The 25,172-nt window shown below is 37.2% G+C and overlaps 1 long non-coding RNA gene across 1 annotated transcript in view; it reads left to right on the top strand.

Moving 5' to 3' along the window:
- The window catches only part of LOC122422336, a 156,962-nt gene that overhangs the window by 1,637 nt on the left and 130,153 nt on the right, over nt 1-25,172 (top strand). Inside the window, exon 3 of the long non-coding RNA XR_006263782.1 lies at nt 2,987-3,076. This is a non-coding gene — a long non-coding RNA (uncharacterized LOC122422336). The remainder of the gene's footprint in view (nt 1-2,986; nt 3,077-25,172) is intronic.

The raw sequence follows: 25,172 nt of genomic DNA, 5'->3' as shown, positions 1-25,172 counted from the left end.
TTCCTAAAAAATTTTTTTTAACTTCAAGAATTTACAAAAAAAGTCTTGCAAGCCTTTTTTTTTTTCACACCAAAAAACCCCCTTTATAGAGCCTATAAAGGGACAAAAAAAATTAGTAAAAAACTTGTTCATTAAACTAAATGCCTGAAGGTAATTCTGCAGTATCTACAGAGATGTGGAGGAAAGGATTGGGACTCAGCAATTTTCTAGATCGTGTGTGTGTGTGTGTGTGTGTGTGTGTGTGTGGTTGGCCAGAAACTTAGGATATTAATTTATTACAAAAAAACCCAAACAAACTTTTTGGCCAACCCAATATCATTCATTTGTGCAAGAAAAAAAAATTAATTTTATATCTTGGAAATACATCTTTAAAATGTTCCCAAAGACATAAATCCAGCTTACAGGGGTAAAGAAATGAAGGTTTCAAGAATGACCAATTCATGGTGTAAAAGTATTCTGTTGAGACTAAACATAGTTAGATCTTAATAATTATAAATATGGCATACTAGTCAACTTTTTGTTGCATTACCAATACAAAATTTTAGTTGAATAAAACAGTAAGCTTGATTGTCTAGTGTGGGTCAACTTCAGATTACAACAACCGTCTGCACAAAGTACATACACAATAAATATTTGTTGAGTGAATGAATGGTAGTAATAACTAGACAAAATTTCAGAGCAGATAGATAAACAGAAATAAGTTTTAGAATAAGCTGAGACTCTTCAAAATGATGTATGCTATGGAAGACCAACATAAATCAGAGCTTACAAATCTCAGAAAAGAGTTGACACACCTCAAGAAAGAAAGAGAAGTAAAAAAAAAAAAATCTTAGATTAAACTGGATGTAAACCATAGATAAACAAACATAATGGATAATACCTTAAGAGAAATAGAGGAGGAAAAGAATGTTAAATCTTGAAAACTAACAATATAAAGCTAAATATATTTCAAGACAATAGATATTAAAGATAAGCAAAGAAGGTCCAACATAATTATAATTGAAGTCACTACAGAAGGAAATCAAAGCAAAGGTGTGGAAGAAGTAACTATAGCTATAATTCAAAAACCAGTTACTAAAAATCATAAGGATTTGAAACTATGTATTGGAAGAATATATCATTTACCTGAGAATATCAACCCAGATGGCCAACACCAAGACATATTCTAGTAAAATTTAGACTTTAAAGAAAGGAGATATATACATGTTAAAAGGAGGTTAGAGGGCAAATCCTAGAGTACAGATGGCCCTTTATTTGAATTGAAAATATTTGCAGGAACTTATGAGGCTTGATACACATACTATATAATATCTGTGTCCACTGGAAAGGCCTAAGAAAGCTTATATTATTCCCTACCTCCAAGACTGTGGTCTTGAAATATCATTTACCACTAAAGAAAACCAGGACTTTTTTTCCAGTCAGGGTAGGAAATGTACAGAATGAACCTGGAATGATTTCATAAAGCAAAAAGCAAAGAAATTTTCAAAGACCACTAACATCATGTCAAAAAGTTTCAGGAGTCAACTTGAAGAGGCTCTTACCAAGGGTCAAAGATGGTACAATTTGAACTTTAATACGGTTAAGAATTGCAGTTATTTGAAAGCCATTAAATATGTTTAAATATATGAGTTTTTTTTTTTGATATTTAAAACAACTGTTTATCTTTAAGGAATGAAAGGAAACAATTATCATGAAAAGTATGGGGAAAGAATCACTCTTTTATCTTGCCCTTTATCCATAAAGGGCTCTACTAAGTAATCAAATAATGGATGAAGGGAAATGGCTACTTATAAAAGTGTTTCAACTAGTAAATGAGAAAGAAATAATCAAATTTTAATTACTGAGTACACCTGGCCCAAATTTCTGACCTACAAAATTGTAATCTGTAATAAAATGGCTAACCACTAATTTGGGGGTGGGTTTGTTATGTAGAAATAGATAATTGGAACATATCCAACTTTTTCCAACATTTTTGTCTCAAATGTACTGATTCTCTCAGTTATAACTAAAATGTTCTTTATTTTCCCTTCTTAAAATGCTGAGAGGGGCTTCCCAGGTGGCATTAGTGGTAAAGAACCCACTTGCCAATGCAGGAGACCTAAGAGATGTGGTTTCCATCCCTGGGTCGGTAAGATCCTCTGGAGGAGGGCATGGCAACCTACTCCAGTATTCTTGCCTGGAGAACCCCATGGACAGGAGCCTGGCAGGCTACAGTCCATAGGGTTGCAAAGAATTGGACACGACTGAAGCACCTTAGCATGCAAAATACTGAGATTCAGAAACTCTAGAAATCTTAGGCTCATTTCCTGTTCACCTGTAGTTTGGAGTAACTGAGTCTAAAAGTCAACATTTGATAGGTTTTGTTTGCGTGTTGTCACATTTTCTCTCTGCTTTCTTTGCCAGAAGAATTATTTCCCACAATAGTATATATAATTCTTTAAGTAGTGTAAAGGAGGTTTAAGGCACCTCTTCTTTAGAAATATACAATTAGTCACAGAAAGGCATTATCATTTCTAATTTGTATTAAAGTGTTATTTATGAATCAATATGGTAGTTAAGATAAAGTGTCTAAAATGTAGACCATAAAATAAAATTTTGTCAATAGGATTACTCAAATGCAGTGACCAAGATGTCAGAAATAAATTACTATCAAGGGTACCTATGGAGATAGAATTCATCTTTTACATTAAAATAAATATTTATGTAGGGGTGCTGTTGTGATGGTTAATTTTATGCGTCAGTTTCACTGGGCTAAAGATGCTGAGATAGCTGGTAAATCATTAATTCTGGGTGTGTCTGTGACGGTCTTTCTGGAAAAACTTACCATTTGAATTGGTAGACTGACTAATGAAGATTGCCTGGACCAATATGGGTGGGTATCACCCAGTCCATTGAGAGTCTGCATAGAACAAAATGGTCAAAGAAAGACCCACTCACTGAATCTGCTTGAGCATCCATCCTTTCTTTCCTTCAAACCTGTTCTCAGGCCTTCAGATTTGAGTCTTGGACTAGAAAAACACCACTGACTCTCCTGGACCTCCAGCTTGCAGAGGGACCACTCAGCCTCAAAAATCAAGTGAGTCAATCCCTCATAGTAAATCTCTTCCTGTATACATATATATCCTATTGTTTCTGTTTCACCATAGAACCTGTAGCTGCCAAAATCCTGTTAATTACCTGTTAGTTTTGAGATGGTCTCAGTGAAAATGTTTGCTAGAATCTTCAAATTTCTTCATCAAATAGGAGGAAAGGCTTTTTGGGAAGTTAATTTTTATTTGTTTTTGCCTTATATTCACCAAAATAAAAACATGAAGCAATTTGGGGAAGGAGCAACCCTTCCAAATTTGAATTGAATGAGAAAGCAAGCAAAATAAGAAAGAGAAACAGAGATTAAAAATGGATTTGCAAACCTGGATCCTTAACTTGACATCTTAAAAATGTAAACCACACCTGGTTATTAATGGAAATTTAAACTTGTGTAATCTTACCTCCCACACACAATATGAAATGGAAAACACAAGATGCCAAATCATAAAACTAAATAGATTTTTCTTCCTTGGTAACAGGAAACAGACAAATAGCAATTTGTAAGCAAACACTTCTTTTCCCAGATTAATCATTCTTAATTTGGGGAGGTGCAGGGGATGGTAATGAACGTCTTTTGAGAACCTGATTTTTAAAAAGTTGTGGGATGCCTTCCAGAATACTGCATATGCACATGATGGATTGTACATAATTTCAGGAGGTTCATGGACCTCCGTGTATTCTGTGGCTATCACATTAGGAAATTCTGACGAAGAGATCCTCAAGCCAAATAATTTTGGATAAATCCAGGGGAAACTATCCTTGAATGTGACTTCTAGAACTTGAAACCTCCATTAACTGCCATTGACAATTTAAGGGATTAAAAATAATGAATATTTTTCACCTTTTTGTTGATTACTTGCCATATTTTATTAACTGTTGTGATTACTTTTCTGGAAAAAGGTAGGATTTAAACTCTAAATAATGCACGTTTTTAGTTAACTTCTTGTTAAAGAGCAAATCGTAGGTTGTATCTTTTCCTTACTTGTTTTTTAACCTAATTTCTTCCCATTTTTTTTCTCTTTATTCATGTCTTATGATTGTTAGTATACTTTCAGCTGGAAACTTGAGTTCATTCAAAAATAACGTAAGACTTTGCTATTTCTGCCACTGTCCCAGTGCAATTTGGTTTCTTCACACTTTGTTACCACTGTTTTGTGGTTGTCTACAATGCCAGAGTGGTGCTTGATACTTTGAATCATTCAAATCAGACATCCAAGTCCACATTTTACTATATTTGTACTTGCAGTATCTCATTTTGTTGTAGTAATTCATACCTTGAAGTTATCCTTTTTATCTGACACTGTGCAGATGTTATGCTGCAGAATATATTTAAGTCAGGCTGGATCATTGTAATCAATCCTGTACATACATTTTTTTTGTTCTTAAATTGGTCTTTATGAAGAGATTCCAAAAGAAAATAAATTATTGCTTTCCTTTAGCCATTTCAAATTAAAGAAACATTAAACATAATTCAGGAGACTTCTTACTGCCAGATCTTAGTCAAAACATAGTTCTAGGAATAGATTACATGTTAATATTTTACATTTTTATGCACTGTATATTGCCTGTGGACTGTTCCTACTTAGGTATTTGACAGTATTATAAATGCCTTTTGTTACACATGTCTGTATTCTTGAAAGTAGAAGTGTTATTGAACCAAAAACATGACTTCAAAAAATAGTCATGGATTATAAACTTATAATCAGCTATATTGAGAAAGATGAACTCTTCATAAGAAAGTAGTAAAAATTAACAATGTCATTGTGAAACTAAAGACACCTGGGTTTAAATAATATGTTATATAAGTACCCGTACTAGAAAACAGTAGTCATGCTAGAGGGTTTCTATGGATTAAATTTGAAATAATTCATGCTTAGGGTAGGACTTGGCCAATAGTTAATGTCAAGTAAATATTATTTTTAGAGCGGAATTCATCTTACCCAATGGCTTAGCTTTTCAATAGTCAAATTATGTGAAAGACCATTTTAAATTAAAATTATCCTTATAAATTCTATACGCGCACTAAGTCGCTTTAGTTGTGTCCGACTCTGTGCGACCCTGTGGACAGCAGCCCACCAGCCTCTGCCATCCACAGGATTCTCTAGCAAGAATACTGGAGTGGGTTGCCAGTTCCTTCTCCATAATGGTATATTAGTAAGTAAAAGTAAAAAGTCCCTCAATCATGCCCAACTCTTTGCGACCCCACGGACTGTAGCCTATCAGGCTCCTCAGTCCATGGAATTTTCCAGGCAAGAGCACTGGAGTGGGTTGCCATTTCCTTCTCCACATAAATTATATAAGTCAGTCATAAATTATAATGTATATAGATTTGTATATATTACATAACTTCCATTACTTTATTTAATTAGTCATTATGAACCACCACCCTGTACCAAAGAACTATAAGAGGTGCTAGGAAATATAAGAATGAACAAGACTGATGTGATTCTTGTATTTCCTCAGATAGCTTAAATTCTGTCAGTGAGATAATTAACTGTAAATTGCAAAATAGTACCATATATGCTGTGATAGTGAAAGTACAGTATATGGTACAAAAGAGGCTCTTGCGATTTGTTGGAGATAACTAGGGGAGAGGTGATGGCAGAGTCCTGAATGGTGGCTACAAATAAGTGAGTACAAATATACCCGTGAAGGAGGTAAAGTGGTGACAAGGAGGGAAAAGGCTAAAGTCCTTTACAGGTCGTTGTACTTAATCCTCAGGGCAGGGGAAAAGATCAGAAGTTTTAAACAGTTAAGAAAATGACTCTGGTGTTTATAAACATTGAATTGGAGTGCACCAAAAATGAAGCCCTAGTTCTGTAAAAATAATGACAGCTAATAAATATAGAGGAACGATAAAACTGTCAAACCACTACTTTGGTGGTGGTGGTGGTTTAGTCACTCAAATCCCATGGACTGTAGCCTGCCAGGCTCGTCTGTCCATGGGATTCTCCAGGCAAGAATACTGGAGTGGGTTGCCAATTCCTTCTCCAGGGTATCTTCCCTATACCCAGGAATCAAACGTGGGTCTCCTGCATTGCAGGCGGATTCTTTACCAACTGAGCTATGAGGGAAGCCCAAATCACTACTTTGCAGCCTTAAAATAATAATGTAAGCAAGAATCATTAATGGATGGTGGTAACAGTTAATGGTTGAAAGGATGGCAAAGAATAGGACAGTCACAGGGTATTCAAGTTTTCATTCCACAGGTGATTTGCTAATTACAAAGCAAAATATGTATTCTTACAATGCAGAGATCTGGTGAACTTGCTATTATGTGCCTCTTGCTGCTGCTGCTGCTAAGTCACTTCAATCGTGTCCGACTCTGTGTGACCCCATGGACAGCAGCCCACCAGGCTCCCCCATCCCTGGGATTCTCCAGGCAAGGATACTGGAGTGGGTTGCCATTTCCTTCTCCAATGCATGAAAGTGAAAAGTGAAAGTGAAGTTGCTCAGTTGTGTCCGACTCTTAGCGACCCCATGGACTGCAGCCCACCAGACTTCTCCATCCATGGAATTTTCCAGGCAAGAGTACTGGAGTGGGGTGCCATTGCCTTCTCCGATGTGCCTCTTGACATAATGCAAAAGGAAGTTGTCATGGGCTGAATTGCATCTTTCCGAAATTCATAGGTTGACATCATAAATCCAGGTGATTCTGTATTTGGAGATAGGGACTTATAAAGAAGTAGTTAAAATGAAGTCATGTGGGTGGATCCCTAGACCAGGTAGCAATAGTAGAGATGGAGAAAACAGGATGAATTTTGAAACAAAATTATAAAATAGAATTGGCAGGATTTACTGGTAGTTTGAGATGTGTTGGCAGGGTGGGGGAGGGTGGAGAGGAGAATTCTGGAATAAACAATGATGTAGAAGTTGGTCCCCCTGAAAGAGGGAAAAAAGGAAGAGGAGGAAGAACTCATTTGGGGGAAATGATGACATCAACTTTGGAGAGTGACAACCATCAATCAGGTAGACTTGATTGAAAGGCTGCTCATTTTTCCCTAGAGGACATTTTAATGTAGTTTTTTTTTTTTTTTTAATGTAGTTTTTTAAATAATTCCTGATTCCAAATCAAGAACTAGGTGAGGTACTTACATATACATTACACATAGCAATTGTCACATAGTCCAATTAAATAATTATTTGGTATATTTTTTTCTCTGAGCCTTAGTTCCTTACTGTAAAACAGGGATAATATTTAGTCATGTTATAATGAACTTGAGGAAAACAGAAATTGTGCAGTATCCCAGGTGCATACTATAATAGCCATGTATATAATAAATATTTAATTAATATATGTTGAATTGAATACATCTCTGAAATTTCCCACTTTTCATTCCACCAGTAGACAAGCCTGTGCTATTACCAGTTACAATAACGTTATTGATTTTTTTCATGCTGTAAAGTAAGACTTGTGGATAAAAATGGTAGAACATACTATGTTTATAAAAGACAAATCAATTCATTTATCTTGACTATATTCATGAAGATGTTATTTTTACATGTTGGAAATGAAGAAATTGACTGGGAAAGATTAAGTGTCAGTGACTTAGACATCTTTGCTGATAGGAGACAGAACTAAAACTGGAAAACAAACAGGGGCTGTTTTCTACTACCCCACAGGTGCTGTAGAAAATGCTGTTAAAAATCTGAGCAAAGAAAAATGAAACTGTGAATCTTACATGATCCTAGACATTGCCCCAGGTGATGTAGAATGACACTCTACACAGGTTTAATGTTTCGCTTTTAATTTTAGGCTTGTGCCTTTTCTGAACAGAAACTGAAATTCATGAAAGGTGAGACAAGTGCTGTGTATATACCCTTGCATAGACACACACCCTCTTCAGTGGTGATTGGAAGTAATAAGCATTCAAATTTATGTTCTAGGACACATTTAAACTGAAGTCTTTATAGAGGGAAAGATAGGTTAGTAATCCATCAGAGCTGTAACTTAAAATCAGTTTAATTTGTTGTTAGATTACCATCATTTTAAGGTATTTAATGATAACTCTTTAGCTAGATATCCCAATTAATCTTAAAACACATATAAAAAGATCAGAAATCTAATGTGGTAAAATACAGTATAGACCAAATATTTCATGTTTTACAAGTTCAGAGTTTGACTCCATTTGAAATTTGTATAGCACACCTAGTCTCTCCTCTTTATTTATAAGTTGCCTCTGAGATGGATTGGAAAAGCACTTTTCAGTTAGTATACTGGAAAGCATTACTTCATTTTTATGAGTTATAGATGACTTGCACTATATTAGAATCAGTGTCAAAGTTGTTTCTTAATGACAGAATCAACCAGTCACTTTTCTATGTAGGCAGATTAGATTAAAAAACTTAAGGAATTCCTAGAAGTACCTTTGTTCATTGGCTTACTGAAAATGCCCACTGTTCAAATTTTATTTGTGCTAATCATTGCCGTGGTTTAAGATGATCCTTTAAAAAAGTAAGCACGCCATGAAAGGAAATTAAGTCTCAGGTAAATGTCTCCTGTTTGTCATTCATTCATTTTCACCCCCTTATTCCTGTGTGTGTGTTTTTAAACGCATGTTTATTGAGGTATAAATTGCATCCAGTAAAATTTACCCCTTTTAGGTGTATTGTTTGATGAGTTTTGACAAGTATATGTGGTCCTATAACCAGCACCAAAACTTAGATATACATTTTCATCAACCTGCAAAATTTCCTTCTTGTCTTTCTGTCATCAGACTTCACCCTCCTTCTCCAGTCCTTGCCAGCTGCTGACTTGATTTCTGCCTCAATAGTTTTAGGTTTTATAGGCTAGATGGTAATTGAATTGGGTCCTAAAAGGATGAGTTTGAATAGGGCAAACAAAGAAAATGGAATGAGACTTTATGACTGAAAACAATATTTGCAGATATGCAGTAAATTATGAATGTTTCTGTGTCTTCCGCAAAGTGGTGAAGATAAGTGTGGTTGAAAAAGATCTGGTCAAGGTATGTGTAAGGGTCAGCATTCTAATTGTCGTGCATTTGTACCCCAACTTTACACATAACATTTCTTGGATGCCTAAATTAATGAAATAATCTATCATAAACACTTTGTCAGTGATTATTTCTGCCATATATTGTTGCAGTTTAAATTTGACTTTACATTGCTTAATAAAAGACTTGAGGTTGAATAATCAGCAAACCAGTTAGGAGGTTAATTGAATTTGAGATATTTGAATGCGAGAGACAGTTGTTTTTGTTGGAGAACTTTCCTTGCTTCTGTAAAAATCATCCCTAAAGACCACTTTTGTGTAACAACCAATTCATTCCTTCCTGTCCACCTCCCCCACACACACTTATTTCCTGTTTCAAAAGCTAGGAAAGCTGCTTTTGTTGTAAGAAGCAGAAAAACTAACATGGCTTCAATCGTGAGTCCTTTTATTATTTTCCTTTCAAGACACTACTGGCTGTTGATCTCAGAAGTGGTCAAAATTTCATCAAGTACCCAGATTTCCTTTTTCTCCAACATTCCTAGCATTTCATCCACATATTATCATCTTATGGTTGTTTGTCAGAGGGCTGCACAATACTAAACACAAGAAGAGAAGTGCAATAAGCTCTTTTTTTCATGTATCTCCTTATTAGAAAGCCAGTGAGAAGACTGCCCCTATCAGTTCATTGAACAGAACTGGGTCACATGTCTACCTTTAGATAAAAGGGAAGCCTGGAAAATGAGAACTTGGTTGTCCTAGCTTTGTAGTAGAAATTGACAAAAAATGGGGGAAGGGCAGAGAGGAATATTTTACACACTTATGTTGCTCTCCATTGCTCCAGGAAAAGGTACAGCATCTTTAACAATGGCTCCTCAGGTTCTGTGTTCTGCCCCTTGACCTTTGAGTTCCTCTTTAGTTATCTTTAGCCATGACTCTCCTATCCTCACTGTAGTCGTCCTGGACTTTAAGTTCCTCCTGTGGTCCACTGGAGAAGGGAATGGCAAACCACTTCAGTATTCTTGCCTCGAGAACCCTGTGAACAGTAGGACAAGGTAAAATGATAGGATACTGAAAGATGAACTCCCCAGGTCAGTAGGAGCCCAATATGCTACTGGAGATGAGTGGAGAAATAACCACAGAAAGAATGAAGGGATGGAGCCAAAGCAAAAACAATACCCAGTTGTGGATGTGACTGGTGACAGAAACAAAGGCCGATGCTGTAAAGAGCAATATTGCATAGGGACCTGGAAAGTTAGGTCCATGAATCAAGGCAAATTGGAAGTGGTCAAACAGGAGATGGCAAGAGTGGACATCAACATTCTAGGAATCAGCGAACTAAAATGGACTGGAATGGGTGAATTTAACTCAGATGACCATTATATCTACTACTGTGGGCAGGAATCCCTTAGAAGAAATGGAGTAGCCATCATTGTCAACAGAAGAGTCCGAGATGCAGTACTTGGATGCAATCTCAAAAAGGATAGAATGATATGTTTGTTTCCAAGGCAAACCATTCAATATCACGGTAATCCAAGCCTATGTCCCAACCAGTAATGCTGAAGAAGCTGAAGTTGGACGGTTCTATGAAGACCTACAATACCTTTTAGAACTAACACCCAAAAAGGATGACCTTTTCATTATAGGGGCCTGGAATGCAAAAGTAGGAAGTCAAGAAACACCTGGCGTAACAGGCAAATTTGGCCTTGGAGTACGGAATGAACCAGGGCAAAGGCTAATAGAGTTTTGCCAAGAGAATGCACTGGTCATAGCAAACACCCTCTTTCAACAACACAAGAGAAGACTCTACACGTCGACATCACCAGATGGTCAACACTGAAATCAGATTGATTATATTCTTTGCAGCCAAAGATGGAGTAGCTCTATATGGTCAGCAAAAATAAGACCGGGAGCTGACTGTGGCTCAGGTTATGAACGCCTTATTGCCAAATTCAGACTTAATTGAAGAAAGTAGGGAAAACCACTAGACCATTCAGGTATGACCTAAATCAAATCCCTTATGATTATACAGTGGAAGTGAGAAATAGATTTAAGGGACCAGATCTGATAGACAGTGTGCCTGATGAACTATGGATGGAGGTTCATGACTTTGTACAGGAGACAGGGATTAAGACCATCCCCATGGAAAAGAAATGCAAAAAACCAAAATGGTTGTCTGTGGAGGCCTTACAAATAGCTGTGAAAAGAAGGGAAGCGAAAAGCAAAGGAGAATGGGAAAGATATTCCTGTTTGAATCCAGAGTTCCAAAGAAGAGTAAGGAGTGATAAGAAAGCCTTCCTCAGCAATCAATGCAAAGAAATAGAGGAAAACAATAGAATGGGAAAGACTAGAGATCTCTTCAAGAAGATTACAGATACCAAGGGAACATTTCATGCAAAGATGGGTTTGATAAAGGACAGAAATGGTATGGACCTAACAGAAGCAGAATATATTAAGAAGAGGTGGCAAGAATACACAGAAGAACTGTACAAAAAAGATCTTCATGATCAAGATAATCACGATGTGATCACTCACCTAGAGCCAGATATCCTGGAATGTGAAGTCAAGCAGGCCTTAGAAAGCATCACTATGAACAAAGCTAGTAGAGGGGATGGAATTCCTGTTGAGCTATTTCAAATCCTGAAAGATGATGCTGTGAAAGTGCTGCACTCAATATGCCAGCAAATTTGGAAAACTCAGCAGTGGCCACAGGACTGGAAAAGGTCAGTTTTCATTCCAATCCATAAGAAAGGCAATGCCAAAGAATGCTCAAACTACCACACAATTGCACTCATCTCACATGCTAGTAAAGCAATGCTCAAAATTCTCCAAGCCAGGCTTCAGCATACATGTATTGTAAACTTCCAGATGTTCAAGCTGGTTTTAGAAAAGGCAGAGGAACCAGAGATCAAATTGCCAACATCCACTGCATCATTGAAAAAGCAAGAGAGTTCCAGAAAAACATCTATTTCTGCTTTATTGACTATGCCAAAGCCTTTGATTGTGTGGATCACAATAAACTGTGGAAAATTCTGAAAGAGATGGGAATACCAGACCACCTGACCTGCCTCTTGAGAAACCTGTATGCAGGCCAGGGAGCAACAGTTAGAACTGGACATGGACCAACAGACTGGTTCCAAATAGGAAAAGGAATATGTTAAGGCTGTATATTGTCACCCTGCTTATTTAACTTATATGCAGAGTATATCATGAGAGACGCTCGGCTGGAAGAAGCACAAGCTGGAATCAAGATTGCCGGGTGAAATAGCAATAACCTCAGATATGCAGATGACATCACCCTTATGGCAGAAAGTGAAGAGGAACTAAAAATCCTCTTGATGAAAGTGAAAGAGGAGAATGAAAAAGTTGGCTTAAAGCTCAACATTCAGAAAACTAAGATCATGGCATCTGGTCCCATCACTTCATGGCAAATAGATGGGGAAACAGTGGAAACAGTGTCAGACTTTATTTTGGGGGCTCCAAAATCACTGCAGATGGTGATTGCAGCCATGAAATTAAAAGAGGCTTACTCCTTGGAAGGAAAGTGATGACCAACCTAGATAGCATATTAAAAAGCAGAGACCTTACTTTGCCAACAAAGGTCTGACTAGTCAAGGCTATGGTTTTTCCAGTGGTCATGTATGAATGTGAGAGTTGGACTGTGAACAAAGCTGAGTGCTGAAGAATTGATGCTTTTGAACTGTGGTGTTGGAGAAGACTCTTGAGAGTCCCTTGGACTGCAAGGAGATCCAACCAGTCCATCCTAAAGGAGATCAGTCCTGGGTGTTCATTGGAAGGACTGATGCTGAAGCTGAAACTCCCGTACTTTGGCCACCTCATGTCAAGAGTTGACTCATTGGAAAAGACCCTGATACTGGGAAAGATTGAGGGCAGGAGGAGAAGGGGATGACAGAGGATGAGATGGCTGGATGGCATCACCGACTCGATGGGCATGAGTTTGAGTAAACTCTGGGAGTTGGTGATGGACAGGGAGGCCTGGCGTGCTGTGATTCATGGTCTCGCAAAGAGTCGGATACGACTGAGTGACTGAACTGAACTGTGTACCTTTTCCCCTCCAGTCTTTACACAAATTGTTCTCTTGCCGGAAAGAACTATTCCTTGCATTCTGGTGATGTCTTGACCTACTTTATTTAGCTAACTGACTTTGATGACCTCCCTCAGTCATTGTCAGTAATCTTAAATTATGCAGTTTTTTCCTATCAGATGTCATTATCACACTTTAGTATTATTGCTTATATAATTTTCTGTCCCTGCTCATAAATTCTAAGCTTCATGTCAGAGCCTATTGAAACATTCTTCAAAATGGATGCTGTGTAAACATTTTGGGAACAAAGGAATGAAGGACTTGAACTCAGGCTGAAACTCACCAAGTTTAACTGGGTTAAATGAGAAATAATTTTTAAAATATGTAAATGTACTCTTAACAACTTGATATACAGATGTCTTTGTCATTTCATGGTTGAGTTTGGGGATTAAATTATAGGGGGAAAATAGGTATCAAAATGTAATTGGTTAAATGTGAATCCTTAGTAAAAATTCTGGGAAAGGTGTACTAAACAGCAGAATCCCAAATCTACTTTTGCCATATTCAACCTACCTAAGTGAACCTATTTAAGTGTACTTATTTATTTGATGAAGGATTTCAAGAGTGAAGGGAAAAATCATTATTCCAGCAGTGATTTGTCATTACAGGTCTGAACTGCCAGAGGCACCAAGCCACCCCACATCTGTATAGCATGAGTCACAAATTAAACAGGTCTTTACTGTGTCTGTTCCAGTTCCTAATCATGAAGTTAACTGTGAACGTGACAACATTTTGAGATAAAAGAACTGATTCTGCAAGGGACATTTTGTTTCATTCATTTCTGAAAATTAGGAAAGTCACAGCTTATAAAAGATATGCTGAAATAACAAATTAGTTCACAATATGTATTCATATCTAAGGAAGCTCTAAATAATATAAAAAAATTTAGCTTCATTTTTAAAGCATTTTATTCCTCAAAATACCTTATATTTCCTGGAAGATAAGGAACAATGAAGAAAGTGGGGAAAACCACTAGACCATTCAGGTATGACCTAAATCAAATCCTGTATGACTATACAGTGGAAGTCAGAAATAGATTTAAGGGACTAAATCTGATAGACAGAGTGCCTGATGAACTATGGACAGAGGTTCATGACATTGTACAGGAGACAGGAATCAAGACCATCCCCATGGAAAAGAAATGCAAAAAAGCAAAACGGCTGTCTGAGGATGCCTTACAAATAGCTGTGAAAAGAAGAGAAGTGAAAAGCAAAGGAGAAAAGGAAAGATATAGCCATTTGAATGCAGAGTTCCAAAGAATAGCAAGGAGAGATTAGAAAGCCTTCCTCAGTGATCAGTGCAAATAGAGGAAAACAATAGAATGGGAAAGACTAGAGATCTCTTCAAGAAGATTACAGATACCAAGGGAACATTTCATGCAAAGATGGGATCAATAAGGACAGAAATGGTATGGACCTAACAGAAGCAGAAGATATTAAGAAGAGGTGGCAAAAGTACACAGAAGAGCTGTACAAAAAAGATCTTCACGACCCAGATAATCACGATGGTGTGATCACTCACCTAGAGCCAGGCATCCTGCAATGGGAAGTCAAGTGGGCCTTAGAAAGCATCACTACGAACAAAGCTAGTAGAGGGGATGGAATTCCAATTGAGCTATTTCAAATCCTGAAAGATGATGCTGTGAAAATGCTACACTCAATATGTCAGCAAATTTGGAAAATTCAGCAGTGGCCACAGGACTGGAAAAGGTCAGTTTTCATTCCAATCCCAAAGAAAGGCAATGCCAAAGTATGCTCAGACTACTGCACAATTGCATTCATGTCACATGCTAGTAAAGTAATGCTCAAAATGTTCCAGGCCAGGCTTTAGCAATACGTGAACTGTGAATCCAGATGTTCCAGGTGATTTTAGAAAAGGCAGAGGAACCCGAGATCAAATTGCCAACATCCCCTGGATCATCGAAAAAGCAACAGAGTTCCAGAAATCTATTTCTACTTTATTGAATTCCATGGCTACAGTCCATCGGGTCGCAAGGAGTTGGACATGACTGAGTGACTAACAGTTTCACGTTCACTAACACTATGCTTGGAATATATGAAAGCGAAAGTGAAAGGCCAGAATACTGGAGTGGGTAGCCCTTCCCTTCTCCAGGGGATCTTTCCAACCCAGGGATTGAACCCAGGTCTCCCGCATTGCAGGTGGATTCTTTACCAACTGAGCCACAAGGGAATCCCTGGCATATATGAGCCTTCAATAAAATCCTATCAACTATTAATATGACTTTGTTTCTTATCCGAAAATGAAAACATTAAGTCTAATGATTCCTAGTGCTTGAAAATATTTGTGTTCAATTTCAGGATTTTGTGGCCAATGGACTCTGTTGTGAACTTCTGAGGTTTTGTAAAGTTATTATTTATCTGTTTTTTGCTTAAGAGTTTTTTGTCTTTGTCTTCCTTGTGATTTCTATAAAACAGTATGACGTTAAAGATGTAGGGATTATCAAATTCCTTTTTAAAATACACTGGTTTGTTTAAAACAAACTCAAAATAAAAATTTTAGTGCATTTATTAAGAAAAAAATATGTATGAAATACTAGTTTTTTGTCAGGTCAGTTTCCCTTAAATCTTATCTTTTTGGTCATTGATTCATGATTGTTTTAAGTTTTTCAACAAATACTGGCACAGAGCCTCCTTCTAACACATTCCTGTTTGAAATTGACATAGTTACCTTTATTGTCCTGGAAACATTTATAGCACATATGTTAGGACCTGTCCCCAAAGATTGTTGAACATCATTAAAAGTAAGTGTTCTGCATTGCTGTAAATTGTAAGCTAGACCCAACTCAGTCCCAGATGAGTTTCTACAAGAATAATAACTAAAAAAAAAAAAAAAAGTGAAAGAAGGAAATAAAAAAAAGAGAAGTCCTCAGATGTTTAAACCCGCTTAACCATCTATAGTAGAGGGCTTGAAAGAGGCTGATATAATATATGTTGTTTCTATAGCAATCTTACTGTTCCTTTGCTTGCACAACTATTTAGATTCTAGCAAAGGAAAATGTACAATAGTTCTAAATTTTCTAATGTTCTAATAGTTTTCCACTTTTCATCCTTTTCGTCCTCTTCTATTTATTCTACCTGGTACAAATTATACTTTTATGCATTCCAGAAGCCTTGGTAGAAAAACTTCAATGATTTAAATATGTGTACTATTATCCACATAGCAGCTATTATCTTCCAAACATAGTAGGTTAAAACAGCAAATATCTATCCTTTCACATTGTTTCTCAGGATCAGGAATCTGAAAGTGACTTCAACTAGATGATTCTGGCTCAGTGTTTGTCATGAGATAGCAGTCAGGTTTTTATCTGGGGCTGCAGTCATTGCAAGACTCAAGTAGGACTGGAGAATCCACTTCCAAACTCCCTGATGTGGTTATTTGGGGGCTTCAAGAGCATCAGAGCAAGTAATCTACAGAGAGGATGATGAAAGTGATTTTTATAACCTTATATAATTCCTGACATGCCATCACTTCTACTGTATTCCGTTTCTCCCACAGACTAACCTAGTACACTGAGGGTATGAAAAACAGGAGGCAGGGGTCATTGGGGGGGGTCTTCTTTTTTTTTAGTTAATTTATTTTAATTGGAGGCTAATTACTTTACAATATTGTAGTGGTTTTTGCCACACATTGACATGTATCAGCCATGGGTGTACATGTGTTCCCCATCCTGAACCCCCCTCCCAACTCCCTCCCCATTCCATCCCCATTCCATCCCTCAGGGTCATCCCAGTACACCAGCCCTGAGTACCTGTCTCATGCACTGAACCTGGACTGGTGATCTATTTCACATATAATAACATACATGTTTCAATGCTATTCTCTCAAATCATCCCACCCTTGCCTTCTCCCACCGAGTCCAGAAATCTGTTCTTTACATCTGTGTCTCTTTTGCTGTCTCGCATATAGGGTCATCGTTACCATCTTTCTAAATTCCATATATATGCGTTAGTATACTGTATTGGTGTTTTTCTTTCTGACTTACTTGACTCTGTATAATGGGCTCCAGTTTCATCCACCTCATTAGAACTGATTCAAATATATTCTTAACGGCTGAGTAACATACCATTGTGTATATGTATCACAGCTTTCTTAACCACTCGTCTGCTGATGGACGTCTAGGTTGCTTCCATGTCCTGGCTGTTGTAAACAGTGTTGTGATGAACATTGGGGTACACGTGTCTCTTTCAGTTCTGGTTTCCTCAGTGTGTATGCCCAGGAGTGGGATTGCTGGGTCATATGGCAGTTCTATTTCCAGTTTTTAAAGGAATCTCCACACTGTTCTCCATAGTGGCCATACTAGTTGCATTCCCACCAACAGTGTAAGAGGGTTTGCTTTTCTCCACACCCTCTCCAGCATTTATTACTTGTAGAATTTTTGATAGCAGCCATTCTGACTGGCATTGGATAGTACTTCATTGTGGTTTTTGATTTTCATTTCTCTGATAATGAGTGATGTGGAGCATCTTTTCATGTGTTTGTTAGCCATCTGTATGTCTTCTTTGGAGAAATGTCTGTTTAGTTCTTTGGTCCATTTTTTTGATTGGGTCGTTTATTTTTCTGGAATTGAGCTTCAGGGGCTCCTTGTATATTTTTGAGGCTAATTCTTTATCAGTTGCTTCATTTGCTATTATTTTCTCCCATTCTGAAGTCTGTCTTTTCACCTTGCTTATAGTTGTCTTCGTTGTGCAAAAGCTTTTAAGTTTAATTAGGTCCCATTTGTTTATTTTTGTTTTTATTTCCATCACTGTGGGAGGTAGGTCATAGAGGATCCTGCTGTGATTTATGCCGGAGAGTGTTTTGCCTATGTTTTCCTCTAGGAGTTTTATAGTTTCTGGTCTTACATTTAGATCTTTAATCCAGTTTGAGTTTATTTTTGTGTACAGTGTTAAAAGTGTTCTAGTTTCATTCTTTTACAAGTAATTAACCAGTTTTCCCAGCACCACTTGTTAAAGAGATTGTCTTTTCTCCATTGTATATTCTTGCCTCCTTTGTCAGCGATAAGGTGTCCATAGGTGCGTGGATTTATCTCTGGGTTTTCTGTTTTGTTCCATTGATCTATATTTCTGTCTTTGTACCAGTACCATACTGTCTTGCTGACTGTATCTTTGTAATATAGTCTGAAGTCAGGCAGGCTGATTCTTCCAGTTTGGTTCTTCTTTCTCAAGATTGCTTTCACTATTCAAGGTTTTTTTGTATTTCCATACAAATTGTGAAATTATGTGTTCTAGTTCTCTGAAAAATACCATTGGCAGCTTGATAGGGATTGCATTGAATCCATAGATTGCTTTGTCTAATATACTCATTTTCACTATATTGATTCTTCTGATCCATGAACGTGGTGTATTTATCCATCTATTTGTGTCCTCTTTGATTTCTTTCATCAGTGTTTTATAGTTTTCTATATATAGGTCTTTTGTTTCTTTAGATAAATTTATTCCTAAGTATTTTATTCTTTTCGTTGCAATGGTGAATGGAATTGTTTCCTTAATTTCTCTTTTTTTTTTTCTCATTGTTAGTGTATAGGAATGCAAGGGATTTCTCTGTGTTAATTTTATATCCTGCAACTTTACTATATTCATTGATTATCTCTAGTTATTTTCTGGTGGAGTCTTTAGGGTTTTCTATGCAGAGGATCTGGAGAAGGCAATGGCACCCCACTTCAGTACTCTTGCCTGGAAAATCCCATGGACGGAGGAGCCTGGTAGGCTGCAGTCCATGGGGTCGCGAAGAGTCAGACACGACTGAGCGACTTCACTTTCACTTTTCACTTGAATGCTTTAGAGAAGGAAATGGCAACCCACTCCAGTGTTCTTGCCTGGAGAATCCCAGGGATGTGGGAACCTCTTGGGCTGCCATCTATGGGGTCACACAGAGTCGGACATGACTGAAGCGACTTAGCAGCAGCAGCAGCATGTAGAGGATCATGTCATCTGCAAACAGTGAGTTTTACTTCTTTTCCAATATGGATTCCTTTTATTTCTTTTTCTTCTCTGATTGCTGTGGCTAAAACTTCCAAAACTATGTTGAATAGTAGTGGTGAGAGTGGGCACCCTTGTCTTGTTCCTGACTTTATTAGAAATGCTTTCAATTTTTCACCATTGAGAAGAATGTTTGCTGTGGGTTTATCGTATGTGGCTTTTATTATGTTGAGATATGTTCCTTCTGTGCCTGCTTTCTGGAGGGTTTTTTTTTTTATCATAAATGGATGTTGAATTTTGTCAAAGGTTTTCTCTGCATCTATTGAGATAATCATATGGTTTTTATCTTTCAATTTTTTAATGTGGTGTATCACATTGATTGATTTGCAAATATTGATGAATCCTTGCATCCCTGGGATAAAAGCCACTTGGTCATGATGTATGATCTCTTTGATATGTTGTTAGATTCTGTTTGCTAGAATTTTGTTAAGGATTTTTGCATCTATGTTCATCAGTGATATTGGCCTGTAGTTTTCTTTTTTTGTAGCATCTTTGTCTGGTTTTGGCATTAGGGTGATGGTGGTCTCATAGAATGAGTTTGGAAGTTTACCTTCCTCTGCAATTTTCTGGAAGAGTTTGATTAGGATAGGTGTTGGCTCTTCTCTAAATTTTTGGTAGAATTTAGCTGTGAAGCCATCTGGTCCTGGGCTTTTGTTTGTTGGAAGATTTCTGATTACAGTTTCGATTTCCATGCTTGTGATGGGTCTGTTAAGATTTTCTATTTCTTCCTGGTTCAGTTTTGGAAAGTTATACTTTTCTAAGAATTTGTCCATTTCTTCCAAGTTGCCATTTTATTGGCATATCGCTGATAGGAGTCTCTTATGATCCTTTGTATTTCTGTGTTGTCTGTTGTGGTTTTTCCGTTTTCATTTCTAATTTTGTTGATTTGATTCTTCTCCCTCTCCCCTTTTTTCTTTTTGAGTCTGGCTAATTGTTTGTCTAGTTTATTTATCTTCTCAAAGAACCAGCTTTTAGCTTTGTTGATTTTTGCTATGGTCTCCTTTGTTTCTTTTGCATTTATTTCTGCCCTAATTTTTGTGATTTCTTTCCTTCTACTAACCCTGGGGTTCTTCATTTCCTCTTTTTATAGTTGCTTTAGGTGTAGAGTTAGGTTATTTATTTGATATTTCTCTTGTTTCTTGTGGTAAGCTTGTATTGCTATGAACCTTCCCCTTAGCACTGCTTTTACTGAATCCCATAGGTTTTGGGTTGTTGTGTTTTCTTTGTAATTTGTTTCTATGCATCTTTTGATTTCTTTTTTGATTTCTTCTGTGATTTGTTGGTTATTCAGAAGTGTGTTGTTTAGCCTCCATATGTTTGTATTTTTAATAATTTTTTCTCCTGTAGTTGACATCTAATCTTATCACATTGTGATCAGAAAAATGCTTGAAATTATTTCAATTTTTTTGAATTTACCAAGGCTAGATTTATAGGCCAGGATGTGATCTATCCTGGAGAAGGTTCCATGTGCAATTAAGAAAAAGGCTAAGTTCATTGATTTGGGGTGAAATGTCCTATAGATATCAATTATGTCTAACTGGTCCATTGTTTCATTTAAAGTTTGTGTTTCCTTGCTAATTTTCTGTTTAGTTGATCTATCCATAGAAGTTGAGTGGGATATTAAAGTCTCCCACTGTTACTGTGTTACTGTTAATTTCATTGGGGGTCTTTCTGAACCATCAGCTACATATATTGTTGCTGTTGTTCAGTCACTCAGTTGTGTCCAACTCTTTGTGGCCCCATGGACTGCAACATGCCTGGCTTCCCTGTCCTCCATCCTCTCCCAGGTTGCTCAAACTCATGTCCATTGAGTCAGTGATGCCATCCAACCATATTGTCCTCTGTTGTCTCCTTCTCCTCCTGCCTTCAATCTTTCCCAGCATCAGGGTCTTTTCAAATGAGTTGACTCTTTGTGTCAAGTGGCCAAAGAATTGGAGTTTCAGCTTCGGTCCTTCCAATGAATATTCAGGACTGATTTCCTTTAGGATTGACTTGTTTGATCTCCTTGCAATCCAAGGGACTCTCAAGAGTCTTCTCCAGTACCACATTCTTCAGTGGTCAGCTGTTTTTTTTGTCCAGCTCTCGCACCTGTACATGACTACTGGAAAAACCATAGCTTTGACTAGACGGACCTTTGCAGGCAAAGTAATGTTAGTGTCTCTGGTTTTTAATACGCTGTCTAGGTTTGTCATAACTCTTCTTCCAGGAAGCAAGCGTTTTAATTTCATGGCTACAGTCACCATCCACAGTAATTTTGGAGCCCCAAAAATAAAGTCTGTCACTGTTTCCATTGTTTCACCATCTATTTGCTGTGAAGTGATAGGACTGGATGCCATGATCTTCATTTGTTGAATGTTGAGTTTTAAGCTGGCTGTTTCACTCTCCTCTTTCACCCTCATCAAAAGGCTCTAGTTCCTACCCACTTTATGCCATTAGAGTGGTATCATGTGCATATTTGAGGTTTTTGATATTTCTCTTGGCAGTCTTGATTCCAGCTTGTGCTTTATCCAGTCTGACATTTTGCATGATTTACTCTGCATATAAGTTAAATAAGCAAGGTGACAATATATAGCCTTGATATACTCCTTTCCCAATTTTGAACCAGTCCATTGTTCAATGTCTGGTTCAAATTGTTACATCCTGACCTGCATACATATTTCACTTTGACAGGTAAGGTGGTCTGGTATTCCCTTCTCTTTAAGAATTTTCTGTTCTTAAAATTGTGGTTGTGGTCTACACAGTCAAAGGCTTTAACATAATGAGTCAGCTCCCTCTCTCTCATGCACACACTCTCTCTCTTTCTCTCTCTCTCTCTATATATATTTATTTATTTAATAGTTAAATCTACTCAGCTGACTGTCACATTTGAGTCTAGTGACTTTATACCAAAAAATTTTTGGTGGAATATTTAGGCAATTACTTCTAGCCATTTTTTACCAAGGGACCAGGTTATCTTTTCCCTTGCAGAAAGTTTGTAATACAACTTTGACACACTCATCATTAAATTATTAGAAAAAACTTTATAAAGAAATTAAAAAACTGATATTAAATACTAATAGAACACATTTGATAGGAAAATACCCCATAAACTTTTCTTTGATGAGCCATGAAAACAAATCCTGACCATGGAAAAAAGAAAAAAAGCAAAGATATACAATTCGACATGAAAAGGAGATATTGCTGTAGATCAGGAGGTAGAAAAGTAATTATGAGACCATTACATGAAATTTTATTGCTATAAATTTGAAAAGTTAAAAAAAATGGATTATTTATGGAGATCAATGGTTCTAAAATATAACTCTTCAGTCAACAGCATTAGTATCACTAAGAAACTTGTTAGAAGTAAAATTCTTAAACTCCCTAAATCAGAAACCCTGGGAGTAGCATATTAAAAAACAGAGACATTACTTTGCCAACAAAGGTCCATCTAGTCAAGGCTATGGTTTTTCCAGTAGTCACATATGGATGTGAGAGTTGGACTATAAAGAATGTTGAGCACCAAAGAGTTGATGCTTTTGAACTGTGGTGCTGAAGAAGACTCTTGAGAGTCCCTTGGACTGCAAGGAGATCCAACCAGTCCATCCTAAAGGAAATCAGCCCTGAATATTCATTGGAAGGACTGATGTTGAAACTGAAACTCTAATACTTTGGCCACCTGATGCAAAGAACTGACTCATTTGAAAAGACCTTGATGCTGGGAAAGATTGAAGGCAGGAGGAGAAGGGAACGACAGAGGATGAGATGGTTGGATGGCATCACCGACTCAAAACGGACATGAGTTTGAGTAAATTCTGGGAATTGGTGATGGACAGGGAGGCCTAGCGTACTGCAATCCGTGGGGTTGCAGAGTCGGACACGACTGAGCGACTGAACTGAACTTAACTGAACGGAGAGTAGGACTTCATAATCTCTCTCTCTCTCTCTCTCTCTCTCTGTGTTTATGTTTAAGATTTATCTATTTTTGGCTGCACTGGGTCTTCATTGCTGTGTGCAGGCTTTCTCTAGTTGCAGACAGTGGGTGCTACCCTTCATTCCAGAGCAAGGGTTCGAGAGCATGGGCTTCAGCAGTTGTAGTGCATGTGCTTAGTTGCCACAGCACGTGGGATCTTCCTGGACCAGGGATTGAATCTGTGTGCCCTGCATTGGCAGGCAGATTCTTAACCACTGGAGCACTAGGGAAGCCTCATAATCTGTGCTTTAACAGCATGCTGAAATATAGGAATCACTGAAAAGAACAATAAAGGTGATTGGAAAGGTGATTTAAACTCTAACATTAAAAAAGGCACCTGGACCAAGTGAATTCTCAGCTATGATTTATCTAACCTTTAAAGATTATAGGTATATCAATATTTTATTAACAGATCCTAAGCATTACAATTATATTGTGGAAAAAAAGAATGATATCAGAGAAGGACATGTTTGGGTGGCCACATAAGGATTTTCAGGAGTGCAGGTAAAGTTCTGTTTCTTGACCTGAGTGGTTAGTAGTTATTCGCTTTTTTAGCTGTTTTTAAGCTGGACATATATATGTATGTATGGGTAGGTTGGTAGGTAATTTATGTATTTATTCAACCCATATTTATTTAGTGCCTCTCATGAGGAAGACACTGTTCCAGGCACTTGAGATGCTTCAATAACAAAACAGTGTTCTCTGTCCTCATGGGGCTTACTTCTAGTGGGAAAATATAAAATATAATAAACACAAAAAGAAATTGTATCATATTAGAAGACAATAAGTTTATGGAGAAATAAGATAGAAGAGTTAAAGGGGACAAGGAGTGCTAGGATAAAGGCCTGATTGTTAAAATGAGATTTTATTTAAAAAAATCATGTAAAGTGGTAAATTATGAGAGTATCAGGGAAAGGTAGAGGGAATAACTAGAGAAAAGCCTTAAATTAGAAACATGACTGATATTTCTAAGGAAGAGCAAGGAGGCCAGTGTAATGGGAGCAGAAAGATTGGCAAGAAAAAAAGTTGGAAAAGTTAAAAGAGCTAACCAGATCAAGTCATGTATGTCCTTGTAGGCCACTGTAAAGTTGTGTTTTTTAAACGAGTCTGATAGGGAGAAATTGTAGGGACAAATATAGGAGAAATTGGTTATGAAAAATTATATGATCTGACTTATGTGTTTAGATGTGTCACTCTGCAGTATTGAGAATAAACAGAAGGGTAGAATCGTGAAGACCATTTAGGAGGCTTCCAGTGCATTACTGACATTGCAGTAATTTAGGAAAGAGATGTTAGATTGGACGAGGGTTGAGTTGCATGAGCTGTTTGTACATTTTGGAGTTGAATACCTTGTCAGTTGTCTTATTTGCAGATATTTTCTCCCATTCTTGTTTTCTCTTTTGTCTTTTCATCTTGTTTATGGTTCTCATTGCTATACAAAAGCTTTGAAGTTTAATTAGGTCTATTTATATATTTTTGTTTTTATTTTCATTACTCTTGGAGCTGGGTCAAAAAAGATCTCGCTGTGATTTATGTCACAGAGTGTTCAGCCTATGTTTTTCTCTAAGAGTTGTATAGTGTCTGGACTTACATTTAGGTGTTTTATCCATTTTGAATTTATTTTTGTGTATGGTGTGAGGGAAAGTTCTAATTTCATTCTTTTGCGTGTTGCTGTCCAGTTTTCCCAGCACTACTTATTGAAGAGACTGTCTTTTCTCCCCTATGTATTCTTGCCTCCTTTGTCATAGATTAGGTGTCCAGGAATGCATAGGTTTATCTCTGGATTTTCTGTCCTGTTCCATTGATCTGTGTTTCTGTTTTTGTGTGAGGACCATGTTGTCTTGATTACTGTAGCTTTATAATGTAGTCTGAAGTCAGAGTGCTTGACCCTTCCAGCTCCATTTTTCTTTCCCAAGATTGTTGGGGCTCTTTTCAGTCTTTTGTGTTTCCATACAAACTGTAAAAATTTTTGTTATAATTCTGTGAAAAAAGTAGCTTCCCTCTATGTCTACTTTCTAGAGAGTTTTTAATCATAAATGGGTGTTGAATTTTATAAAAAGCTTTCTCTGTATCTATTGACAT

The sequence above is a fragment of the Cervus canadensis genome, chromosome 19 (genome assembly GCF_019320065.1).
Source record: "Cervus canadensis isolate Bull #8, Minnesota chromosome 19, ASM1932006v1, whole genome shotgun sequence".
In the NCBI taxonomy this organism is placed as follows: domain Eukaryota; kingdom Metazoa; phylum Chordata; class Mammalia; order Artiodactyla; family Cervidae; genus Cervus; species Cervus canadensis.
This window is presented reverse-complemented; position numbering and strand designations above follow the sequence as displayed.